We start from the raw sequence: 18,064 nt of genomic DNA, 5'->3' as shown, positions 1-18,064 counted from the left end.
AAAACTTGGCGAAAAGAAAAAAAACAACAATGATTTTAGAATTTAGACAGTCAGTTAAATTTTGTATGCAAAATTAATGTAAAATGATCATCATTTCTAGAATATTCTAATTTTGTAGCGATGTTCAATAAATTTTTAGAACTAACCCTAAGTCTGACTGGCAAGGTCATCACCTCCACTAAAAGCGTACAGTATTTATCTCTTAGATAAAACTAATACGTTTTGGTTAACTGCTTTAAAATGCTACAACGTCTCGGAAATGCGACTTATTTTACGTTAAATTAATATGTGAAGCAGATCCTCTCTCGTAAATTCTTAAATAATTGACTTTTTTGGTTTTCTCCCACCAAGTTTTTCAGAATGTAAACACGCAATCGCCTAAAAAAGTTGGATCTCGTTTTAGTGTAGAGGGGTGATTTAGCTGATGGTGTTAATTTATAACAACACAACAATAACAAAATAATAATAATAATAATAATAATAATAATAATAATAATAATAATAATAATAATAATAATAAGTTTTTCACAATGAGAAATATTTGATGATGACCTATATGACTACTTCTAGTGAGTAAATAATAATAATAATAATAATAATAATAATAATAATAATAATAATAATAATAATAATAATAATAATAATAATACTTAAAAGTTCGTACATAGTAAAAAAGAATCTATTTAATTTCTACAAAGATTCATTATAAGTTTAAATATGAAAAATAATTGGGGAAATGTTAGTAATTCATTTTTAATTCATTCATAAAATACAATATTAATGTCTTTAGAATAATATTAAAAAATACACCTACATTTGGCAAATTTTCAATCGGTCACATGAGTCTAGTCAGTGGAATATTTCTGTGACAAATAAACTATCCAAAGGTTTCAATTAACCAAGAATCATTTTCTTATTAGAACTCTCGGTTTTATGGCTTTCTATATCCGCCTAAAATAATTGTAATTAATTTTGTTCTACAATCTATATACATACATGTGATGTGGGGATGGATCTGCCTTCAAGCTGAAAACAATGAATTATTTTGACTGCCTAAGGTACCGCAGGAATTCCTAAGTCTAAGTGTAAATAATACAGACCGCATGACAGAAGAATTCACGCCAAACGTTATTTCACACTTTCGTGTGAAAATTCACTAAGTGATTTATACCTTATTTAATTCAAATTCAACCTTTTCTCATACGTTTCGTCCCCTTGTAATATTTGCAAATGTTAGACGAGGGACGGGACAAAGTCTACCAGACAAAACCTAACTGGACAAAAGCTGAAAGCATAAAATAAATAGTTAAAAATAGACACCGCCAAAAAATGGCCGAAAAATCAAGTTGTTGTTTTTTAAAACAAAATTACATTTATTAAAATCCATTATTTCTGAGTAACTTTTTTTTTCCAGAAAGATAAAACCCTGAATTTTATCATATAGAAAACAGAATAATGTAAAACTTTTTTCTACTACTTTTAATTAAATTTTAAATGTTAAATTTTCCCAAAAAGTGAACAATTGACGTACATAAATATTAAAAAAAAAGTTTTTGAAATAATTAATTTATTTATTTGTTGTCCAACTAAGATTTAGGGTGATTTTCTATAAGAATATGCAAAAGTATTATAATATAAGTACCTGGATTTCAAACAATTCCACTTATTCATATAGGCAAATAGTTACTTCGCGTCGATCTAGACAATGTTTACGTTTGTACTTAATAAAAAGAAAACTATGGAAGACCAAACAGGCCAAAAAAACTTATTTTTCAGTGACGAAAATTTCAATGTATTATTAAGCTGAGGCTGGCCAGTACCAGATGGGTGACCATTTGTATGAGTTTGGTTTTTAATGTGTATGTGTGTGGGGGCCAGGCTCCCCAAAATTGAGGGGGGCAATTTAAAGCGGAATAAAAAAAAATTATTTCAGCGCGTTTGGTCCAAAGGCGGCAAACGTTTTCAAATGGGATCGAAAAAAAATGATGCTATTTTTAACACAAAGGGCACAATATTTATCGATTTTTTTTGTATCGATTCTTCAAAGCATGCCCTGTTTAATAATAGTCATGCATTATTCGGCTCGCTGAAAAAAATTGTTAATTTATTTATCAAAGATTTTAAAATGGCTTTTTTCGTATAAATATTAAAAAATTTTTTTTTTGTTTTGCTTAACTTAAATTAATTATTTTACTTAACATATTCACCGAATTTCACACTTCTAAACTCAAAAGCGGGATAATTAAACACAATCGAAGTTCTGATATTCAGACGTCAAAATAAGGTATGCAAACAATTTTTTTTTAAATCTATAATCCTATCCCTTACAGCAACACAATATGTTTTGTTCAGATTCAGATGATTATTTTAAGCATATTTGGAACCCTCTCAAAACAAGGGGGTTTGTAAGCAATATATATATATATATATATATATAAATATCGTTTATGAAAAATAAGTACACTGTTATAAAGTTCATTCTTCTCTTAATAATCGCTGCAAATTTCGTATTGATTTGATAATTACCTGATTTTTGGTAGATTTTTAAAAAGACGGTCCGTCAAAAAGTACTTACCTGCTCCACCCCCCCAGTTTTGGCGGTGCCTAGTTAAAAACATTTAAAATACTTTTTATATTTTACCTTTGATTAAAATATTGATAATGTTTGATTGTATTTTTATTGACAAAAATATTTTATAAGACTTTTAAAATAATTTTTCGAACATTGGGCATTAACTGTATTCTCCCTTAGTGTACTTTGTGAATCCGCATAAAGTTTAAATTTTTGTTTTGTTTATTTAAAGAAAACAAAATTCATTTATATAGTATTTTTGTTATTATGATCAGTAGATTTTATTCTTACTAAAAAAAAAAAAACAGTAAGTATTCATCAGTAGTATCAGCAATGGAAACTTAAGTTTTTAAAAAGTGCAAGAACTGTTTTTGGAAATTAGGCTGATTTTTTTCCGATTCCAATACCCGTGAAAGTTCCAATTTTTTGATTCCGATTAATCACCTCAACACTAATAAATGTATCTAAATATATGTGTCGATATGCTCATTATTTTAATCTTTTCAATTCACTAACTTTAATACCCAATCACTTACATTAATGAAACTTATTGTATTGGGCGAAAGAGAATTTAGATCGATGCATACAGTTATGAATAACATCTTATTTCTTATTTAAGAGTCTATCTTTACATGTAATCATATAGTATGATTCAAAGTTTGTATTTCTCATATATATCTGGTATTTCTTTACCTTATTTATAATTGAACAATACAATTTGAACAGTATCCTATCTTCGAGGTGTCTAGTGCGACTGTCTACCTTTTGAACTCAGTCTTTTTTATATCGAGCTTTAAATCCTCGAATACTTACGTCTATATATAGTACTAGCGAGGGGTACCCGGCGTTGCCCGGGTGTTTGTAGGTGTGTATGGTGTTAAATAAAAAAAGAAACCGGGAGGGGGGTAGGATCGAAGCCGAAGCCTTGAGGCGAAGTTTGAAAATAAAATCGGCCAGCCAGAAGGAAGCATTGTTATAAGCGAATAAGTGAAAGATGTTTAAAAGTCGTCGAGCGTTACGACGACGACGATGATGATGACAGCATTGTTATAAGCGAAGTAAGAAAAGAAAACAATGTTTTAATTAAGCGGGGGGGGGGGTAATCAAAACATCGAAAAAAAACACAAAAAAACTAACGTAAGGCAAACGAACAATGAAAACAGACAAACGAGCACGTGAAAAATGGCTTAAATAAGCCTGTTTCGATATTAAAATTTAAAAGATCGGTGGGTACCCGGGTGTTTTTGGGTGTCGCTAAGAATAAGCGAAGTAAAAAAAAAACAGGTGGCTACCCGGGTGTTTTTGAGTGTCGCTAAGAATAAGTGAAGTAAAAAAAAAAACAGGAAAACGAACATTGCATGAAAAATGGCTTAAATAATACAGGGTTCAATATTTAAATTTAAAAAATCGAAAAACATCTCACACCACGATTCGAACCCAAAACGCTTAGATAATGAATCATGGTCTTAACTACCTGGGCTAAATCGACGCATCTTAACTTTCTTCGGTTTTTCAACTATTTAAAGTAAATCAGTTCACGACGTCATGTCGAAAATTGTCGATTTCGGGGTGAAAAAGTTAACCTTTTTCTTTCTATCTCTCTCTCTGTTTGCGTCTCTCTCTCTCTCTCTGTTTGCGTCTCTCTCTCTCACTTCGATTGTTACTAAAAAAGAAAATGGCGTCTGGCTGTTTTTTTTTGTAAAAACTTCGATCGTTAATATTTTTTGTAAGCGTATTTTTTTTACTTCACATTTTTGCCTTGTTATTTTTCGTTTAACTATCGTATCTAAGTATTTTTAATGTGCTAGTAACTTTGGTAACGTTGTCATGGCGTAGAAGTTCATAGTTTAGCTTGTGTGAGGGTTAATTTTTATTTTACCGATAACAACAATTTTTAAATTCAGCCTGCCATTAGAACTTGCTGACGTCGAGATCACGTGACATGACTCAGCGGGTTTTAAATACAAGTTGACCCAAAATAAACGGCACCGTGTATACTTTATGTAGAAGAGTTGGCGCCCGTATTTTTTTGGGCAGTTATAAATCGATTTTAATATATGTAATGTTTAACATTAAAATGTCACTTTTTGCCCTCCTCCTGCAGAAAATCGATCAGTTGACGCACTTCTGATGGTCCTTTTGGGTTAATGTTTCGATATTTGTCGTCAGGAGGGTGGGGCTTTAATATGATACCAAGTTTGTGAATTTTTGTTCCGTCGGTCCAAAGTTTTTAGCAGACACACAAACATACATACATACATGCATTTTTGCTTTTATATATATAGACTAGCAGGGCTACCCGGCGTTGCTCGGGACCGTATAAACAATGAAAAAACAAAAGCAGATATTGAACATATGTTTGATTCTTAGGGGAGAGGAATCTTTCATCTCTATGTATTATTTGTTTTATCTACCCTAGGACTGATATTGTTCATGTTTTATCCCTAGCATAGGTAATTTACAGCATGTATATGAAATTGTTTTACCTTAGGGAGAAGAGAACAGGTAATATACAACATAATGTGTCTATATTACATCCCTGGCAACGCCTAGAAACCAGCTAGAACATGTATTTCAGTCAATCTTTATTATATCCTGGGCTATGCCGGGAAACCAGCTAATCTCTTTTTAGTGACTTGACCACCAAAATACCTCCCTAAGTGTGTCCTTTCTTTTGAACTTATTAGATATAGGTATCTAGAAATGTGTGTGAAATTTTGTTGAATGCATTGTTCACTATGATTTTCTTATTGTTCTACACAATATCAACTGTAGCGAAATAACACAGTAAACTTAGTGTAGTGTTAGAATAAAGAGCAAAGGAAAAAATTAGAATCATATTTTGTAATTGCAAATCTAAATTTGCTAGCATGTACCAGTATTTGCCAGGTTGTGGAAATTTGGAACTTATAACATATGTAGTGGCCTTTTCCTAGATACCTATTGCTAAAAATTATACTTTCATTTTGTTAGAAAAATCTCTCTTCAGATGCCCTGCATCATTCAAAATAAAAACAAATATTTTTATAATTGTTTCAGTATATTGCTACACAATGTGAAAGTTTTTAACGTTTGTAAAAAAAATCATGAATGTGCTTATATTGCAAAAAAGAAAATATCAGTGCACAGTATTGAAAGTGTTTGAGATTCAAAAGTCTGTAACATTTCTACTAACTTCATAAGATGTCATGTGAGAAACTGAATTGAATATCAAGACATTATCTGAAGCGTTTTTATTTTGGTGTAACATATGTGTTTACAGTGAACCTTAACTTTTAATAAACAGATTGGTATGCAATGACATAGGCTAAGAATCTTTAACAAAATATATATAAATTGGAAAAATGTGTGAACAAATGAAAAAAGAATGATCCGCTCCACTTGATGACATCAAGCACAGTAATATTTTAGTGAAGAAAATATGAAATTGATGTTCAGTGATTAGTTTGGATGAATGAGAAAATGTAATTGTTTGATGCATAAAAATAACTCAGTTGCTGTATTTGATATTAAGCAGCAAAATATAGTGATTTGAATATTTGGGAAAACATCAAACCAGATTATGTAAAAAGAAAAAAAAAAGATGAAATTAGAAAATATATATTTTATGTTTATGAGTTCTGCCAATCAAAATTTTGTGGCAGAAATTGGGTGATTACCATGCAATTTTATTTTGGTAAAATTCTTAAATTATTAGAATGTTTATTATAATTTCTAATTAGTGACTTGTTATAATCAAAATCCGCCCTAAAGAGTGTCCTTTCTTTTATTAGGTATCAGAGTAGGTATCAAGATTTCTACTTCTATACAAATGTGATATTTCAGATCTGTACATAAAAAATTTGTTGAATATATAGGTTGAGAAATGTTCTGTGTCGCTCTCTCTCACACACACACGCATTCTCACTTTTATAGATATAATAGATAGATTACTCTAGATATATTTCCATATGTCTGAATACCCTATATACAAATTTTCAAATCTGTAGATAAAAAAATTTGTTGAGTATATAGGTTGAAAATTGTTCTCTCTCTCTCACACACACATTCTCAATTTTAGAGATATAATAGATAGATTATGCTAGATATATTTCCATATGTCTGAATACCCTATATACAAATTTTCTAATCTGTAGATCAAATATTTGTTGAATATATAGGTTGAAAATTGTTCTTACTCTCTCTCTCTCTCTCTCTGGCTACCTCACACACACATTCTAACTTTTATAGATATAATAGATAGATTATGCTAGATATATTTCCATATGTGTGAATACCCTATATACAAATTTTCTAATTTGTAGATAAAAAATTTGTAGAGTGCATAGGTTGAGAATTGTTCTCTCTATCTCTCACACACACACATTCTAACTTTTAAAGATATAATAGATTATGCTAGATATATTTCGATATTTCTGAATACCCTATATATAAAAATTTGTTGAATGTATCGGTTGAGAACTGTTCTCTCTCTCTCTCTCTCTCTCTCTCTCGCTCACACACACACATTCTCACTTTTATAGATATAATAGAAAGATTATCCTAGATATATTTCTATTTGTATGAATACTCTATATACACATTTTAAAATCTGTAGATAAAGAATTTGTTGAGTATATGGGTTGAGAATTGTTCTCTCTCTCTCTCTCTCTCTCACACACACACACACACATTCTCACTTTTATAGATATAATAGATTATGCTAGATATATTTCCATATGTCTGAATACCCTATATACAAATTTTCAAATCTGTAGATAAAAAATTTGTTGAGTATATAGGTTGAGAATTGTTCTCTCTCTCTCTATCACACACATTCTCACTTTTATAGATATAATAGACAGATTATGCCAGATATATTAAAATATGTCTGAATGCCCAATATACAAATTTTGAAATCTGTAGATAAAAAATTTGTTGTATACATAGGTTGACAATTGTCCTCTCTCTCACACACACACACATTCTCACTTTTATACATATAATAGATAGATTATGCTAGATATATTTCTATATGTCTGAACACCCTATATACAAATGTTCAAATCTGTGGATAAAAAATTTGTTGAATGTATAGGTTGAGAATTTTTATCTCTCTCTTTTTCTCTCTCTCTCTCTCGCTATCTCACACACACGCATTCTCACTTTTATAGATAAAATAGATAGATTATGCTAGATATATTTCCATATGTCTGAATACCCTATATACAAAGTTTCAAATCTGTAGATAAAAAATTTGTTGAATATATAGGTTTAGAATTGTTCTCTCTCTCTCTCACACACACATTCTAACTTTTGTAGTTATAATAGATAGATTATGCTAGATATATTTCCATATGTCTGAATACCCTATATACAAATTTTCTAAACTGTAGGTAAAAAATTTGTTGAGTATGTAGGTTAAGAATTGTTCTCTCTCTCTCTCACACACACACACACACACAAGTTCTCACTTTTATAGATATAATAGATAGATTATGCTAGATATATTTCTATATGTCTGCCTACCCTATATACAAATTTCTAAATCTGTGCCCAAAAATGTGTGGAATATATAGGTTGAGAATTGTTCTCTCTCTCTCTCTCTCTCTCACACATATTCTCACTTTTATAGGTTATATAGGTTGAGAATTTTTTGCTCTTTCCATCACTCAAATTCACACTTTTATAGATATAATACATAGATTATGCCAGATATATTTACATATGTCTGAATACCCAATATACACATTTTCAAATCTGTAGATAAAAAATTAGTTGAATATATAGGTTGAGAATTGTTCTCTCTCTCTCTCTTTCTCTCTCTCTCACACACACATTCTCACTTTTATAGATATAATAGATAGATTATGCTAGATATATTTCCATACGTCTGAATACCCTATATCCAAATTTTCTAATATGTAGATAAAAAATTTGTTGAATATATAGGGTGAGAATTTTCCTTCCTCTCTTTCTCTCTCTCTCTTTCTCACACACACACAAGCTGAAAATTGTTCTCTCTCTCTCTCTGACTCTCTCTCTCTCTCTCACACACACACACATGGTCATTTTATAGATATAATAGATAGGTTATGCTAGATATATTTCTATATGTCTGAATACCCTATATACAAATTTTTAAATCTGTAGATAAAAAATTTGTTGAGTATATAGGTTGAGAATTGTTCTTTCTCTCTCTCTCACACACACATTCTCACTTTTATAGATATAATAGATTATGCTAGATATATTTCCAAATGTCTGAATACCCTATATACAAATTTTCAAATCTGTAAAGATAGAATTTGTTGAATATATAGGTTGAGAATTGTTCTCTCTCTCTCTCTTTCACACACATTCTCACTTTTATAGATATAATAGATAGATTATGCTAGATATATTTCCTTATGTCTGAATACCCTATATACAAATTATCAAATCTGTAGATACAAAATTTGTTGAGTATATAGGTTGAGAATTGTTCTCTCTCTCTCTCTCACTCACTCACTCACTCACTCACACACACACACACACACATTCTACCTTTTATAGATATAATAGATTATGCTAGATATATTTCCATATGTCTGAATACCCTGTATACAAATTTTCAGATCTGTACATAAAAATTAGTTGAATATATAGGTTGAGAATTGTTCTCTCTCTCTCTCTTCTCTCTCTCTCTTTCACACACATTCTCACTTTTATAGATATAATAGATAGATTATGCTAGATATATTTCCATATGTCTGAATACCCTATATACAAATTTTCTAATCGGTAGATAAAAAATTTGTTGAATATATAGGGTGAGAATTGTACTTACTCTCTCTCTCTCTCTCTCTCTCTCTCACGCACACATTCTCACTTTTATGGATATAATAGATAGATTATGCTGGATATATTTCCATATGTCTGAATACCCTATATACAAATGGTCAAATCTGTAGATAACAAATTTATTGAATAGATAGGTTGAGAATTGTTCTCTCTCTCTCTCTCGCAACCTTACACACACAACCACACGCAAACATTCTGACTTTTATAGATATAATAGATCGATTATGCTAGATATATTTCCATATGTCTGAATACCCAATATACATCGTCAAGTCTATCCTCGTTTTGCCTATTGGCAGAAAAAAAAAAGATGAAATTAGAAAATATATATTTTATGTTTATGAGTTCTGCCAATCAAAATTTTGTGGCAGAAATTGGGTGATTACCATGCAATTTTATTTTGGTAAAATTCTTAAATTATTAGAATGTTTATTATAATTTCTAATTAGTGACTTGTTATAATCAAAATCCGCCCTAAAGAGTGTCCTTTCTTTTATTAGGTATCAGAGTAGGTATCAAGATTTCTACTTCTATACAAATGTGATATTTCAGATCTGTACATAAAAAATTTGTTGAATATATAGGTTGAGAAATGTTCTGTGTCGCTCTCTCTCACACACACACGCATTCTCACTTTTATAGATATAATAGATAGATTACTCTAGATATATTTCCATATGTCTGAATACCCTATATACAAATTTTCAAATCTGTAGATAAAAAAATTTGTTGAGTATATAGGTTGAAAATTGTTCTCTCTCTCTCACACACACATTCTCAATTTTAGAGATATAATAGATAGATTATGCTAGATATATTTCCATATGTCTGAATACCCTATATACAAATTTTCTAATCTGTAGATCAAATATTTGTTGAATATATAGGTTGAAAATTGTTCTTACTCTCTCTCTCTCTCTCTCTGGCTACCTCACACACACATTCTAACTTTTATAGATATAATAGATAGATTATGCTAGATATATTTCCATATGTGTGAATACCCTATATACAAATTTTCTAATTTGTAGATAAAAAATTTGTAGAGTGCATAGGTTGAGAATTGTTCTCTCTATCTCTCACACACACACATTCTAACTTTTAAAGATATAATAGATTATGCTAGATATATTTCGATATTTCTGAATACCCTATATATAAAAATTTGTTGAATGTATCGGTTGAGAACTGTTCTCTCTCTCTCTCTCTCTCTCTCTCTCGCTCACACACACACATTCTCACTTTTATAGATATAATAGAAAGATTATCCTAGATATATTTCTATTTGTATGAATACTCTATATACACATTTTAAAATCTGTAGATAAAGAATTTGTTGAGTATATGGGTTGAGAATTGTTCTCTCTCTCTCTCTCTCTCTCTCACACACACACACACATTCTCACTTTTATAGATATAATAGATTATGCTAGATATATTTCCATATGTCTGAATACCCTATATACAAATTTTCAAATCTGTAGATAAAAAATTTGTTGAGTATATAGGTTGAGAATTGTTCTCTCTCTCTCTATCACACACATTCTCACTTTTATAGATATAATAGACAGATTATGCCAGATATATTAAAATATGTCTGAATGCCCAATATACAAATTTTGAAATCTGTAGATAAAAAATTTGTTGTATACATAGGTTGACAATTGTCCTCTCTCTCACACACACACACATTCTCACTTTTATACATATAATAGATAGATTATGCTAGATATATTTCTATATGTCTGAACACCCTATATACAAATGTTCAAATCTGTGGATAAAAAATTTGTTGAATGTATAGGTTGAGAATTTTTATCTCTCTCTTTTTCTCTCTCTCTCTCTCGCTATCTCACACACACGCATTCTCACTTTTATAGATAAAATAGATAGATTATGCTAGATATATTTCCATATGTCTGAATACCCTATATACAAAGTTTCAAATCTGTAGATAAAAAATTTGTTGAATATATAGGTTTAGAATTGTTCTCTCTCTCTCTCACACACACATTCTAACTTTTGTAGTTATAATAGATAGATTATGCTAGATATATTTCCATATGTCTGAATACCCTATATACAAATTTTCTAAACTGTAGGTAAAAAATTTGTTGAGTATGTAGGTTAAGAATTGTTCTCTCTCTCTCTCACACACACACACACACACAAGTTCTCACTTTTATAGATATAATAGATAGATTATGCTAGATATATTTCTATATGTCTGCCTACCCTATATACAAATTTCTAAATCTGTGCCCAAAAATGTGTGGAATATATAGGTTGAGAATTGTTCTCTCTCTCTCTCTCTCTCACACATATTCTCACTTTTATAGGTTATATAGGTTGAGAATTTTTTGCTCTTTCCATCACTCAAATTCACACTTTTATAGATATAATACATAGATTATGCCAGATATATTTACATATGTCTGAATACCCAATATACACATTTTCAAATCTGTAGATAAAAAATTAGTTGAATATATAGGTTGAGAATTGTTCTCTCTCTCTCTCTTTCTCTCTCTCTCACACACACATTCTCACTTTTATAGATATAATAGATAGATTATGCTAGATATATTTCCATACGTCTGAATACCCTATATCCAAATTTTCTAATATGTAGATAAAAAATTTGTTGAATATATAGGGTGAGAATTTTCCTTCCTCTCTTTCTCTCTCTCTCTTTCTCACACACACACAAGCTGAAAATTGTTCTCTCTCTCTCTCTGACTCTCTCTCTCTCTCTCACACACACACACATGGTCATTTTATAGATATAATAGATAGGTTATGCTAGATATATTTCTATATGTCTGAATACCCTATATACAAATTTTTAAATCTGTAGATAAAAAATTTGTTGAGTATATAGGTTGAGAATTGTTCTTTCTCTCTCTCTCACACACACATTCTCACTTTTATAGATATAATAGATTATGCTAGATATATTTCCAAATGTCTGAATACCCTATATACAAATTTTCAAATCTGTAAAGATAGAATTTGTTGAATATATAGGTTGAGAATTGTTCTCTCTCTCTCTCTTTCACACACATTCTCACTTTTATAGATATAATAGATAGATTATGCTAGATATATTTCCTTATGTCTGAATACCCTATATACAAATTATCAAATCTGTAGATACAAAATTTGTTGAGTATATAGGTTGAGAATTGTTCTCTCTCTCTCTCTCTCACTCACTCACTCACTCACTCACACACACACACACACACATTCTACCTTTTATAGATATAATAGATTATGCTAGATATATTTCCATATGTCTGAATACCCTGTATACAAATTTTCAGATCTGTACATAAAAATTAGTTGAATATATAGGTTGAGAATTGTTCTCTCTCTCTCTCTTCTCTCTCTCTCTTTCACACACATTCTCACTTTTATAGATATAATAGATAGATTATGCTAGATATATTTCCATATGTCTGAATACCCTATATACAAATTTTCTAATCGGTAGATAAAAAATTTGTTGAATATATAGGGTGAGAATTGTACTTACTCTCTCTCTCTCTCTCTCTCTCTCTCTCTCTCTCTCACGCACACATTCTCACTTTTATGGATATAATAGATAGATTATGCTGGATATATTTCCATATGTCTGAATACCCTATATACAAATGGTCAAATCTGTAGATAACAAATTTATTGAATAGATAGGTTGAGAATTGTTCTCTCTCTCTCTCTCTCGCAACCTTACACACACAACCACACGCAAACATTCTGACTTTTATAGATATAATAGATCGATTATGCTAGATATATTTCCATATGTCTGAATACCCAATATACAAATTTTCAAATCTGTAGGTAAAAAATTTGTTGAATATATAGGTTGAGAATTGTTCTCTCTCTCTCACACACTCACATTCTCACTTTTATAGATATAATGTATAGATTATGCTAGATATATTTCTATATGTCTGAATACCCTATATACAAAGTTTAAAATCCGTAGATAAAAATACGTTGAGTATATAGGTTGAGAATTGTTCTCTCTCTCTCTTACGCACACACACACACACACACACACACACACACACACACATTTTCACTTTTATAGATATAATAGATAGATTATGCTAGATATATTTCCATATGTCTGAATACCCTATATACAAATTTTCAAATCTGTAGATAAAAAATGTATTGAATATATAGGTTGAGAATTGTTGTCTCTCTCTCTCTCTCTCTCTCTCTCTCTCTCTCTCTCTCTCTCTCTCTCTCTCTGGCTACCTCACACACACACACATTTTCACTTTTATAGATATAATAGATAGATTATGCTAGATATATTTCCATATGTCTGAATACCCTATATACAAACTTTCAAATCTGTAGATAAGAAATTTGTTGAGTATATAGGTTGAGAATTGTTCTCTCTCTCTCTCACACGAAACTGTGCGCTCGGCTTCTTCCCCCCCTTCCCACCCCAAATGCTTGGGAAACTGTGCACTGTTTTTGTTGGTTTTCAAGCTGCCTCTTCCCCCCCCCCCCACACACACACACAGTTTAACAGTAGTAGGAGGTCAAGAGAAAGAGGGTGAGAGAGAGAGAGAAGAGTAAGTTGGTGAGAGAGAGAGAAAAGAGAAAGAGGGTGTTGGTTTTATATTTTTATTATCGTCTAATATTTTGAAAGCTGAATTTCTAATAAAATGTGCATCTATAGGAGATAATGCCTGGGAATGTGTTCCCCCCCCCCACAGTTTAACAGTGGTGTGACGTCAAGAGAAAGAGGGTGAGAGAGAGGGAAGAGTAAGTGGGTGAGAGAGAGAAAGAGAGAGAAAAAAAAAGAAAGACGGTGTTGGTTTTGTGAAAAAAGTTGTTATTTACAATTGTTCGCATTCTTGGCCTTTTGGTCAAGATCAAAGTGTAGTATCTGTTCTTCAGATGCTGCACTTCTCTTTCTTGTTCTCTTTCGGTGGAGGAGAAATCCTCCACGACTGAGACAATTTTTATTTTTGTACCTTTTCTCCACGTTAAAAAACGACCCTGGTGTCTAACTCTGTCCCGTGGGGAGGCATAGTAAATAGGTACAATTGTTCGCCTAAAATTTGTTGAGTATATAGGTTGAGAATTGTTCTCTCTCTCTCTCTCTCTCTCTCACTCACTCACTCACTCACTCACACACACACACACACACATTCTACCTTTTATAGATATAATAGATTATGCTAGATATATTTCCATATGTCTGAATACCCTGTATACAAATTTTCAGATCTGTACATAAAAATTAGTTGAATATATAGGTTGAGAATTGTTCTCTCTCTCTCTCTTCTCTCTCTCTCTTTCACACACATTCTCACTTTTCTAGATATAATAGATAGATTATGCTAGATATATTTCCATATGTCTGAATACCCTATATACAAATTTTATAATCGGTAGATAAAAAATTTGTTGAATATATAGGGTGAGAATTGTACTTACTCTCTCTCTCTCTCTCTCTCTCTCTCTTTCTCACGCACACATTCTCACTTTTATGGATATAATAGATAGATTATGCTGGATATATTTCCATATGTCTGAATACCCTATATACAAATGGTCAAATCTGTAGATAACAAATTTATTGAATAGATAGGTTGAGAATTGTTCTCTCTCTCTCTCTCGCAACCTTACACACACAACCACACGCAAACATTCTGACTTTTATAGATATAATAGATCGATTATGCTAGATATATTTCCATATGTCTGAATACCCAATATACAAATTTTCAAATCTGTAGGTAAAAAATTTGTTGAATATATAGGTTGAGAATTGTTCTCTCTCTCTCACACACTCACATTCTCACTTTTATAGATATAATGTATAGATTATGCTAGATATATTTCTATATGTCTGAATACCCTATATACAAAGTTTAAAATCCGTAGATAAAAATACGTTGAGTATATAGGTTGAGAATTGTTCTCTCTCTCTCTTACGCACACACACACACACACACACACACACACACACACACACACACACATTTTCACTTTTATAGATATAATAGATAGATTATGCTAGATATATTTCCATATGTCTGAATACCCTATATACAAATTTTCAAATCTGTAGATAAAAAATGTATTGAATATATAGGTTGAGAATTGTTGTCTCTCTCTCTCTCTCTCTCTCTCTCTCTCTCTCTCTCTCTCTCTGGCTACCTCACACACACACACACATTTTCACTTTTATAGATATAATAGATAGATTATGCTAGATATATTTCCATATGTCTGAATACCCTATATACAAACTTTCAAATCTGTAGATAAGAAATTTGTTGAGTATATAGGTTGAGAATTGTTCTCTCTCTCTCACACGAAACTGTGCGCTCGGCTTCTTCCCCCCCTTCCCACCCCAAATGCCTGGGAAACTGTGCACTGTTTTTGTTGGTTTTCAAGCTGCCTCTTCCCCCCCCCACACACACACACAGTTTAACAGTAGTAGGAGGTCAAGAGAAAGAGGGTGAGAGAGAGAGAAGAGTAAGTTGGTGAGAGAGAGAGAAAAGAGAAAGAGGGTGTTGGTTTTATATTTTTATTATCGTCTAATATTTTGAAAGCTGAATTTCTAATAAAATGTGCATCTATAGGAGATAATGCCTGGGAATGTGTTCCCCCCCCCCCCACAGTTTAACAGTGGTGTGACGTCAAGAGAAAGAGGGTGAGAGAGAGGGAAGAGTAAGTGGGTGAGAGAGAGAAAGAGAGAGAAAAAAAAAGAAAGACGGTGTTGGTTTTGTGAAAAAAGTTGTTATTTACAATTGTTCGCATTCTTGGCCTTTTGGTCAAGATCAAAGTGTAGTATCTGTTCTTCAGATGCTGCACTTCTATTTCTTGTTCTCTTTCGGTGGAGGAGAAATCCTCCACGACTGAGACAATTTTTATTTTTGTACCTTTTCTCCACGTTAAAAAACGACCCTGGTGTCTAACTCTGTCCCGTGGGGAGGCATAGTAAATAGGTACAATTGTTCGCCATTAGTGGATGTTGACGTCACGTCACGTGACATGACTAAGCGTTTTTTTTTTTAGTATGAATAACATTTTTTGTTTTAATTATAAAGTCTACACTTAATTTTATAGAAAATGATGTATATATAATAGAAAAAAAAAATTACTGGTTTTGTTGGATTCAAGTGGATCCCCCCCCTCCAGTTTAAGAGATAGCAGGTCACGTGGTAATATACAAAATGGCTAGCGTAAATATAAAGATCGGTTTTTTTATCGACGAATATTTTGAAAGCTGAATTTTTTTTTATTCCTGTACATTTTTTCCTGATATTTTTCGTTAAAACTCTTGTATAAATACTATTTTTAACCAGTTAATTACGTTGGAGACATTGTCATGGAGTTTAATAATCTCTAGAACAAAGCAGAAGAGAAATTACAAAAGTATCGGTAAAACAAAGTGTTTGTTTACATTTGTTCGCCATTACTGGATGTTGACGTCACGTCACGTGACATGACTAAGCGTTTTTGGATTATGTAATATTAACATTAAAATGACAGGTTTTTTTGGGGGCCCCCCTAGGAGAGAAATGATCAGTTCACCCCCTTTTAATGGTCCGTTTGGTGTGGAATTTCGATATTTGTCATGCGGGTGATCAAGGTTCAATATGATACATAATTTGTCAACTTTGGTTGTGTCTGTCAAAAGTTTGAGCTGACGTCACGTCACGTGACACGTATTGAATAACGTTAAAATGACAGGTTTTTTGGGGGGCCCCCCTAGGAGAAAAACGATCAGTTGACCCCTTTCTACTGGTCCGTTTGACGTGAAATTTCGATATTTGTCATCCGGGTGATCAAGGTGCAATATGATACCAAATTTGTCAACTCTGGTTCCGTCTTTCAAAAGTTTTAGCGTTACAAACAAACATACATACATACATACATACATACATACATACATACACACCGATTTTTGCCTTTTATATATATAGACTAGCAGGGCTACCCGGCGTTGCTCGGGACCGTATAAACAATGAAAAAACAAAAGCAGATATTGAACATATGTTTGATTCTTAGGGGAGACGAATCTTTCATCTCTATGTATTATTTGTTTTATCTACCCCCGGACTGGTATTGTTCATGTTTTATCCCTAGCATAGGTAATTTACAGCATGTATATGAAATTGTTTTACCTTAGGGAGAAGAGAACAGGTAATATACAACATAATGTGTCTATATTACATCCCTGGCAACGCCTAGAAACCAGCTAGAACATGTATTTCAGTCAATCTTTATTACATCCTGGGCTATGCCGGGAAACCAGCTAATCTCTATTTAGTGACTTGACCACCAAAATACCTCCCTAAGTGTGTCCTTTCTTTTGAACTTATTAGATATAGGTATCTAGAAATGTGTGTTAAATTTTGTTGAATGCATTGTTCACTATGATTTTCTTATTGTTCTACACAATATCAACTGTAGCGAAATAAAACAGTAAACTTAGTGTAGTGTTAGAATAAAGAGCAAAGGAAAAAATTAGAATCATATTCTGTAATTGCAAATCTAAATTTGCTAGCGTGTACCAGTATTTGCCAGGTTGTGGAAATTTGGAATTTATAACGTATGTAGTGGCCTTTTCCTAGATACCTATTGCTAAAAATTATACTTTCATTTTGTTAGAAAAATCTCTCTTCG

The 18,064-nt window shown here is 31.6% G+C and overlaps 2 pseudogenes; both read left to right on the top strand.

Annotated features, from left to right (window-relative positions):
* Nucleotides 1–14,265: 14,265 nt before the first annotated feature.
* On the top strand, nt 14,266–14,399 carry LOC145244151 (U2 spliceosomal RNA; annotated as a pseudogene).
* Nucleotides 14,400–16,185: 1,786 nt separating this feature from the next.
* On the top strand, nt 16,186–16,319 carry LOC145244132 (U2 spliceosomal RNA; annotated as a pseudogene).
* The last annotated feature ends 1,745 nt before the right edge of the window (nt 16,320–18,064 follow it).

The sequence above is a fragment of the Euprymna scolopes genome, chromosome 22, assembly GCF_053919585.1.
Source record: "Euprymna scolopes isolate OS-2025 chromosome 22, ASM5391958v1, whole genome shotgun sequence".
Taxonomy (NCBI): domain Eukaryota; kingdom Metazoa; phylum Mollusca; class Cephalopoda; order Sepiida; family Sepiolidae; genus Euprymna; species Euprymna scolopes.
Note: the sequence above shows the minus strand (reverse complement) of the source record. Positions and strands in the feature narration are given on the sequence as shown.